The 9,860-nt window shown below is 30.0% G+C and overlaps 1 non-coding gene across 1 annotated transcript; it reads right to left on the bottom strand.

The window, feature by feature from the left end:
- Positions 1-6,979: 6,979 nt before the first annotated feature.
- On the bottom strand, positions 6,980-7,761 carry LOC107399102 (uncharacterized). Its single transcript, XR_010334977.1, has 3 exons — positions 7,354-7,761; positions 7,198-7,308; positions 6,980-7,144 (listed from the first exon to the last, which is right to left on the bottom strand). It is a non-coding gene; the product is annotated as an uncharacterized LOC107399102 (transcript).
- Between the last annotated feature and the right edge of the window lie 2,099 nt (positions 7,762-9,860).

The raw sequence follows: 9,860 nt of genomic DNA, 5'->3' as shown, positions 1-9,860 counted from the left end.
AACAGAGACTTACAATACGTATAAAAATTAAAAACCTTTACATTACGCTTTAGTTGCTGGTTGTCCATCATCATGCGAGTAATAAAACAAAAAACTAAGCTTCCAATAAATATCAGTGATTCTGATATTTTAACGAACCAGAATCGAAGACATGGTGATTTATTACCCTCATCTATTCGATGTTTAATTGTAGGTCCAAGCAATTGCGGTAAAACTAACTTAATTATTAATCTTATTGAACAGATGAATGGAGTCAGATTTGAAAATTTATACATTTATTCAAAATCGTTATATCAACCAAAGTATCAGTATTTGGAAAAGCTTGTAAAACCCATAAAAGGTTTGGGATATTTTGCATTTAGTGGATTAGAAAACAATCTTCCGCAGCCGCATGAAGCAAAACCAAATTCTATATTTATATTTGATGATGTAGCATGCGATAAACAAGATCTTATGAAAGCATATTTTACTATGGGACGACATAAATGTATTGATTCATTTTACTTATGTCAAACATATTCACATGTACCAAAGCATCTAATTCGTGATAATGCAAATTTAATCGCTCTATTCAAGCAGGACAACCTAAACTTACGACATGTATATGATGATCATGTAAATACTGATGTTTCATTCGATAAATTCAAAGAAATGTGCTCAATGTGTTGGAAGAATAATTATGGTTTTTTAGTGATAGATAAGGATAGCGATATTAATAATGGAAGATACAGAATAGGATTTGATTCGTTTATTGATCCCCAAATCAAATAAAAACTCAATACACTGTTTTACTGCATTTTAGTTATAATTTGAACTTCTTATTGTGAAGACATCATTTTCCATAACTTATAGTGTGTGTGTCGAACTGTGTGTGTGTGTCTTTATAATTTACAATTAATATGAATACAGAAACATTGAAAAATACAATCGAATTAAAAAAGAAAATAATTCAAAAACGAAAACAACTTCAACGTAAATTAGCGTTATTTAAAACGAATGAGATTCATCAGCAACATAAATTTTTACCAATTATTACGGAGCTTAAAACAATAGCGAAGAAATTAGATAAAGTTGAAGGACATGATGAGAATAATTTAAAAACAGAAAAATTATTAGAATCAAAAGTTGAACGTTATTCTAAACCGAAATTTCATCTTTTTATCGATACAAATGATTCATTACCATTTTCAATTGGAGAAGATAAAGTTTCGAATCTGTCACATCAGCAAACATCAACACTCGAAAACAGTAATTTTGCTAATGTTTTTGATGTGAGTAATAAACCTGAAATTAGTAATCGAAATCATGATACTAAATTGCAAGAACATTACATTGAAGAAATGTTGCATGGCAAAGAAAATACTCAGTTTGACAAGACGTTCGGTGTAAGATATGATAAGCGTAAAGACAAGTTTTTTGTTGGATCAGAGCAAGTGGATTTCGATGATTCAAATATTATTATAAAGGATAAAGTGTATAAAGCAACACCTGGATTATATGAATTGTTATTTAGAAAACAACCTAATAAAATTTATACAAATAATGACTTAAATGACTACAGCGATATACTACACACAACCTACGCATATAAGAGAAACTTTGATCCGCAAGATCGAAATGTTGGCACAAGATCAAAAAAATATAAACAAATTATTGCTCCATTATTACGTAAAAAAACAACAATTTCGACGTCAACCCCCAAAACGGGTCGGGGTATGATTAAAGAAGTAAATAGAGATAAAATAGATTATGTACATTGGGATGACCCTAATGAACTTGTTGAACGACTTCGTTTGTTAATAGCATCTCAAGCAAGGTAATACAAATCATTCAAATGAAATTGTTTCCATAATTGAGGAATTACGTGAATTCAATATTATAGCTTAATACAATAAGTGATTCAAATTATAAAATATTTAGTCGTTAATGTACAATACGTGCAGGTGGTGCATACTACTGATTGATAAGCTTGTGTCTGAGAAATGAAACGTAGACGTCGAGTTTCTTATCACCTTCAAGAATCATCAATAAAAAAAGATGTAGTCAATGAACTTCACAAGCCTGCCAGACGTAATTTTAATAGACGTAGAGTCATAATAAAAGGTATTAATGACCTCTATCAAGCTGATCTTGTGGAAATGATTCCTTTTGCTAAGGAAAATCAAGGTTTCAAATACATTCTTGTTGTTATTAATTGTTTTTCGAAATATGTATTCTGTGAAAAAGTAAAATCCAAAAATGCAACCGATGTAACTAAAGCAATGAAAAACATTCTGCAAAAATTATCAAAACCACCAAAAAATTTACAAACCGATCATGGAAAAGAATTTTATAATTCAGATTTTCAAAATTTAATGAAAGATTATGGAATTCACCATTACAGTGTTTTTAGTACCAAAAAAGCTTCTATCGTTGAAAGGGTTAATCGCACTTTAAAAAATATAATGTGGAAACGATTCAGTCTTCAAGGTCATTATAAATGGATACATCTGTTATATGATGTAGTAAAATTGTATAACAACACATTTCATCGCACCATTCAAATGAAACCATCAGAAGTGAACGAAAATAATGAAAAGAAAATTTTAAATCAAGCCTTTACTCATATAAAATTAGCTCATAAAAATAATAAATTTAAAATTGGTGATCACGTCAGAATAAGCAAGTTTAGAAATGCTTTTGATAAAGGATATACTCCCAATTGGTCAAATGAAATTTTCACAATTAAGGAAATTAAATTAACCAATCCGACAACATATTTGTTGTGTGATGAGAAGGGAGAAGATATATCAGGCGGATTTTATGAGATGGAGCATCAGAAAGTAAAACATCCCAACGTCTACTTGATTGAAAAAATTATTAAAAAACGTGGAAATAAATTGTATGTGAAGTGGTTAGGTTTTAGTGATAAACACAATAGTTGGATTGAAAAGAATAGTATTGCTTAAAACAACATGCATTTGTATGTATGTGATATTCAAGGGTTTTGTATACCAGAATTTGTTGTTAAAGAATTAACTATAATGGATGCTCAATCAATTCAACATAATCTCTTTAAACCTTCTAAACCATATGAAGATATAGATTTATTTTATAGAAAACAGGTGAAATATCTGGAAAGATATCATCATTTACTACGCTATAACGATGGACTTGAAGCACAGAAGAATGTTGTTGGGATTATCCGAAACTTTCTTCATTTGAATGAATTGAAAAACAGTGAATCTGATATCATCATCTACGTAAAAGGATACGTAAAAGAAGATTTCCTACGAAAAATTTTACTCGACTCATGTGTTCGAATAGTCAACTTAGAAAAAATCGACGAATCACCCAAGTTATGTAAAACAAGAACAAGATGTGAATTTCATAATCTAGATAATTATGATTTTATGTGTTCGTTAAATAATGCTAAATGTATTTATGAATGGTTATGTACAAAACTTATTCCTCAGTAATAAATTCTTGTATAAATACTTAATGAGTTTTATTCCATCATATGTGTTAAATTTAAATCCTCGAGACATGGTGTCAGCAAATTTTCTTAAGTTACGTAGATATTAACACGTGAAAGTCTACATCCCACGAAGTCTGATATCGACGCCTACACGCTACACATGTATTCGAGGAAACGTAAAGAGTTGTTGATAATATGGGTTGGGAAAGGTTAAGAAAATGCATGAATAAATATTACAAAGTTTATTTAAAATATAACTCATTATACATTTCAATACATTATTATACATATACATGAAATAGACTAAAACAATATACCTTTACTAAATAAAAAATTATTCCTCAAAAAATTCTATTTTCGTTGTATTACCCATTGGACCTTTACTAACCATAAATAATTTAATATTTCCACTTTTAATTTTTTCATTCCAGTATCCAATTTGTTCATCGTTGAGACGGTCAGTGAATCGATGTGGTAATATGCTCGAAAATCCCTGGCAGTCGACCATAACTTTCATTCCAAATTTTGTTGCGACTTTTTTAAACGCCTTTACACAAAACTTTTCATCAACTTTAATACTTTTAATGCTAACAAAAGACTCCATTTCTACATCTTTGTTTAAATTTTTAAATTCAACACTGCTCATCTTGAATACTTTCGTTTTCTTCACAAAATAATAATTTGTTATTTAATTCGTACTGATGTAACTAGTACGGGAGATGTGATTAAACTGAATTAAATTTTAAGCTTATTACATCGTTTGTATAGAAGAAATGAGGGAAAGAGGTGTGAAGAGTAAGGGGTTGTTTTACTTAGAATTATTACATCATGATCTAAAAATAACCATGACGTTATGAACTAAAAATAGCAATGGAATTAGGGGATTCCCAATATTTGTGGTAGGGGATTTACCGGTTTGTTATTACAAGAAATAAATATGTAAATTCATTCATTCCCAATCACAATTTAACTACAATAGCAACAAGAAGCAGGAAGAAACAGCTTTTGACTTCCTCAACACTATGCCCGTTCCAACCATTTTTGTATGCCCCAAATGCAAAGGCGAAACCGAGATTCAAGGACGAAACTGCATGCATTGTGAAGTAAAAAGTTATATGAAGATGTTAGGACAAAAATATAAATAATAAATATATATGTACATACGTTTGTTTAAGTGTAACTGTTATAATAATTATTAAATATGTCTGTACAAAATAAATGCATTTTTATTAATTTGAATACACTACAAAACCCATATCCCACCCTGACATAAATATCTAAATATAACAATGACCGCAGGGATTCCCATAATTTTCAATGTGGGATTTACCAGGAGATTCTTATCCTGACGTCATGATCCAAAAATAGTCATGACATCATGATCTAAAAATAGCTACAACATCAGGGGATTCACATAATTTTCAATGTGGGATTCCCCAAAGTGACGCATGCGCAGTTCTTATCCTGACGTCATGATCCAGAAATAACCATGACATCATGATCTAAAAATAGCTACAACATCAGGGGATTCACATAATTTTCAATGTAGGATTCCCCAAAGTGACGCATGCGCAGTTCTTATCCTGACGTCATGATTCAAAAATAGCCATGACATCATGATCTAAAAATAGCTACAACATCAGGGGATTCCCATATTTTGCGTCGGGGGAATCCCTGAAATGGCGCATGCGCAGACGAAGTGAATCTGAACCGGCACAGCATATCTACTGTTAGGGCATATGTCGAAAAGTTTCCAAATCGCATTATAGCATATTTTATATATGCTAAATTCGCTTTTAATAAATATAATGTTTGAATTTTAAATTTTAGTTTTTTATCAATAACTTGATAACGAAGTCCAATTGGACAATTTTTCACTCTTAACTTTCGATTTCTTATAGTCTCCTGAAACAAATCCTAAAAGCACGGGCTTCAATTTTGAAACACCCTGCCTGTATTAACATTCCCTATACTTATGTTTAATGGTTTTTAAGTTACAATAACTATTTGTTGGGATTGAGAAATTTATTGGCATAGGTCTATTCGCATACTTTGTCATGGAAACGAATGAAAAAATGTGAGTTTTTTTAACCAACATTCAATGAATTTATTTTGTTTTTAGAGGATGGATAACAGAGTTTATCGTTTAAGTTTAATCAGACATATTTTTATGACAAACTATGCAAAAATAGTTGTGGTTAGTAAGAAATTTCTTACAATGACAAAAAACAGTATAACTTGAAAATTATCATAGATAGGTATAGATAATACTAATGCAGATCGATGCAGAACGAAATTCTAATTTATTTAGTAAAATAAAAATTGGGACATCCCAGTTGAAAACATTAAGTTATAGGTACTTGAAATTGTCCAAACTTGACCTTAAATTTTTTGGGTTTGTTAACTTCAATTTCAATTTATTTCATTTTTTTAAATGATTATTTTTTTCCAGCCCTATAGCGAGTTATAGGTTAGTCCTAATGGTTAGTCCTACAAGTAAAATGCATATAACAATTTTGTAGGAAATTATATCAGTTTTAATTTTGGCAAGAAGATAAAAATTGATAGTAGTAACAGTTTCTGAGATATAAGCAAAAAAACAAAAAAAGGCTGCTTTAAACCCTTCCCCTCCTCGAGCTCGCTTTCCAGCCTCGGAGACTTTTGATATATGTCTACCCAAATGTGAAGAAAGCTTTTAAAAAAATCTCCAACTCTCTAGGAAATTTTTCCACCGATTTGTCTAATTTGACTGGGCTAGTATAGGTATAGGAAAAGCTGATAAAAACTCTCTTAAAATAACTCAACTAATCAAAAAACGCAGTGAAAAACATTGTTTTCCGTTTAAAATAAGAAAGTTAATACGACTTCCGGTATAATCGAAGTGCTGTCATCTTGATAGTATTTTCATTGAGCAGAACTTAATAGATTATGACTGAGTACCAACTTTCAGATAAATATATTTATTAGATATTAGCACTTGCAATACTTCTAATGTGGGGTTTAGACGGAACAGCCCTGTATGTAAAGCATTATTCTAAATATTTTGTTATGGATTAGTTATATGAATAACAGATTCCAAAAACTCTGTGTTTCGTATTTCGTCAATTTTATAAAAGTAAGTAACTTCACAAATAAGTCTCATACAAAATATCATTATGTACTATTTACAGTAATGCTTTCTAGAAGAACAATTATCCCGAATATGATCGAATTTCAGGTTATCAATTTTTTTTTGTTGTCCGCTTCACGTAAAATGCCCCAAATGTTAGTTGGTCACTAGTCACTAGCAACATACCAACAAAACAGCATAAAACTATAAAATTACAACCATTTATTTGTTTATTTAAGCCTTTATTATTTTTATTTTTCTAAAGACATGTTTTAAAAAAGGAGTAAATTTAAAAAAATTGCTGTTTTATTAAGCAACACTATTTTTGCGAAGGTTGAACAAAACCAAAGCATATGAGACGGAGATTCGTACCATCTGAAACAGAAATTAAATTAAAAAAATTAATACAAATATGATGTACGTACGGTAACAAACAGATTGTAATCTAAACAAATCCCGGCCAAAACAATACTATCGTTTTGGGTACAGTTCGTTATAAACATCAAAAGAATTTTAATGTTTGCAGCATTCCAAAAGTACCAAGGAGCTCCGACTAACGCAAAAAAAATTTTACTCGTCTTCAATAAATTAAAATCGTTAAAAGTGATTAAGAGTATTATTTTTTACAAACCACATCTATCACTTGTTGACCAATCCAACACAGCACTACAGCGACACACATAATGCTTAAGGCAAACATAAACATGCGTATTTTTAAAATGTTGGTCATAGTGTCGGCAAACTACAATTTATTTTACCAGAATTTTAAAATTTGCAATAAACTTACATTTATGATGAATGCGAACGAACTGATGAGAAGTAAAACTCCAAATACCAGAAAAAACGGCATGGTTGTCATTGTTACATTCACAACCATTTTCAACAACCTGTAAGTAATTTGCAAACTTAAAAATATCGATTTCATAAGTACAGTCAAGACTTTTTCAAAGCGTTATGGTGAGCGATACAAAGACGTAACGATTTTCCTATATCTTGCTGATAGCGAGTATCTTGTAAATATTTCCATCCTTTCAAATAACGAATTTGATAAGTTTCATACAAAACTTCCTCAATGAGGAAGAACTGTAACTGTGCTTCTAAAATGGCATAAACAAAACTGATCCAAAGCCTCATAAAATTATAAAACAAAAATGGAAATCCCACGAAATAAAAATAGTAGGGAACAAACGACCATTCCCCAAAATATTCCTCAAAAACTTGAATACAAATGAAAAGTTCTCTCTGATTTCCAAAATACGGAGCGTTGATAGTTACTGTGCTTACAAGAAGCAGCAAAACGAAAGATACACAGATATTTACGATTTGGCATTTTCTTTTAAGCTTTGTTTGAGCACTTTTCCTTATTAAACTAAGGGACCAACAAATTTTATCACAAAATGTTACTATTTCCAGAATTTTCTTTTCCAAATGAAGGAAGAGAACTGCAGCAGCAGTCACCTCAAAAAAAATCATCAGATTTTGAAGCCAGTGAAGACTACCTACAGTTTTATTTTACTCACCACTATGAAAAATAACATCCCTGGACCATATCTGATCAATAGGTTTAGGTTTAAATTGTTAAACATGTAATATATCAGTAAGCAGTGAATAAGTAAGTAAATAATATTAAGCAAAACGTTACACTGTTTTAATATTTTGTAACTGTTCATGTTAGTAAAAAGGATTGTTCTCAATAGGATGAAAGGATCTGAAAATTAATTAATTCGTTTTAATTTAACTTCTGTTACTACCATTAAATTCGGCCATCTGGCTGTGTTGAAAACTCTCGACTAAAATATAATTGTCTTTGTGTCTAGACAAATATCGAAAAAATATTAAAGACTGCATTATGAATAAAATATCAAGTAAATTATACAGAATAGAAAAATCTTCGATTTACCAAAAGCTGTCCTTGGTAATATGTAAAATTCAATAATGTGATAAATAAATAAGAGTAAATAACAAGTATACAGTCTGTTCTGTCTGAACTACCTTATTTGAGACGAAGTAAAAGTGTGGAGAGATCTAGAAATCGATAAATATCCGATTATTATCAGAAGATGCAACTAATGTCTTTGTAGTTTTAAAAGCAATTTTATCAAAAAAATAAACTAATAGCTGACAAAAAAGACAACTCAAGTTATAGCAAGTTTTCTAAGTATGATAAAATTCGTTGAATTTTTATAGTGGTAATTGTTAGTTAGAATTATGACGAAGTTATTTTTGTTAGGCTTTGAGTTATTAACGTTTATTCCTTGACACTGTCAAAATTTACGGTGTTTCTTCTGGCTAAGGAAAGTGTTGACAACTGTTTGGCATTTCTCAATACGTAACGTCAGATTATTTTTAACAAATTTAAAGCAATTTTAAGCCTTGTTGAGTCTAATTCGAAGAATAAAATGTTGTATTCAACTCATTTTCGTGTACGTAAATCGGATCACTTATTTCACCTCATTGTCACTCGACGTTTAAAAATCCACTCCTGAAATAAAGCATCCGATTTACACTCAAACTTGCTGAATAAATAGTTATTTAATATTAAAAATAACAAAGTTACAAAAATTTGTGATTATGTCAGAATTCCTTGACAATGGAAAAAAGGGCCATTAACTATTCGAACCCCTACATTAAAATGTTAACTCAAAATCTATCAACTTTTGCACAGTTGTATTTTATTAATTACCATTCTATAAAAATTACAAAATTACAATTACCATATTTTAAAATGCCAAAAACAATCAAAATTGGTTTTTAGTGACTTAATAATGAAAAAAAAAAATTAAATAAACGAAATGAAGCCATCAAATTGTAGAGTATTTAAATCTTTATCAATAACACTAATGATTTCTTTCTTTACTCAACTAGAAATATTAATTTTTGAAAGGGTCAAATGACTTGGGACGCCTTGTACTACGTACTTACTGTCTTGTTTTAATCTAATACCTCCATGATGAAAATCGATCCTGACAAAAAAAGCCAAAGGTTCTTTAATAGAGGAAACCATTCGAATTACAAATAGCAAGAAATAAATAAACTACATATTTTATTTTATAACAACCAATTTACCTTATTTCACAAAAGTTTAGAAAAATAGAAAACTACAAAAAAGTATGTTTTATTTCTAACTAGAACTTGAGAATTACAGATAACACCGCCACTTTTCTAAACGTCATTTATGAACGCGTCAGTCTGTTACCTGTGTAACAGGTGTAACAATGTGTCCGACCAATGAATGGGTGATATTTATAAAAAGTAGAACATGCTTATACTTATATTTTTTAAGTAGATGCTTAC

This window comes from Tribolium castaneum, chromosome 7 (assembly GCF_031307605.1).
Source record: "Tribolium castaneum strain GA2 chromosome 7, icTriCast1.1, whole genome shotgun sequence".
In the NCBI taxonomy this organism is placed as follows: Eukaryota; Metazoa; Arthropoda; class Insecta; order Coleoptera; family Tenebrionidae; genus Tribolium; species Tribolium castaneum.
The sequence above is the reverse complement of the archived record's forward strand: the minus strand, read 5'-3'. Positions and strand labels throughout refer to the sequence as shown.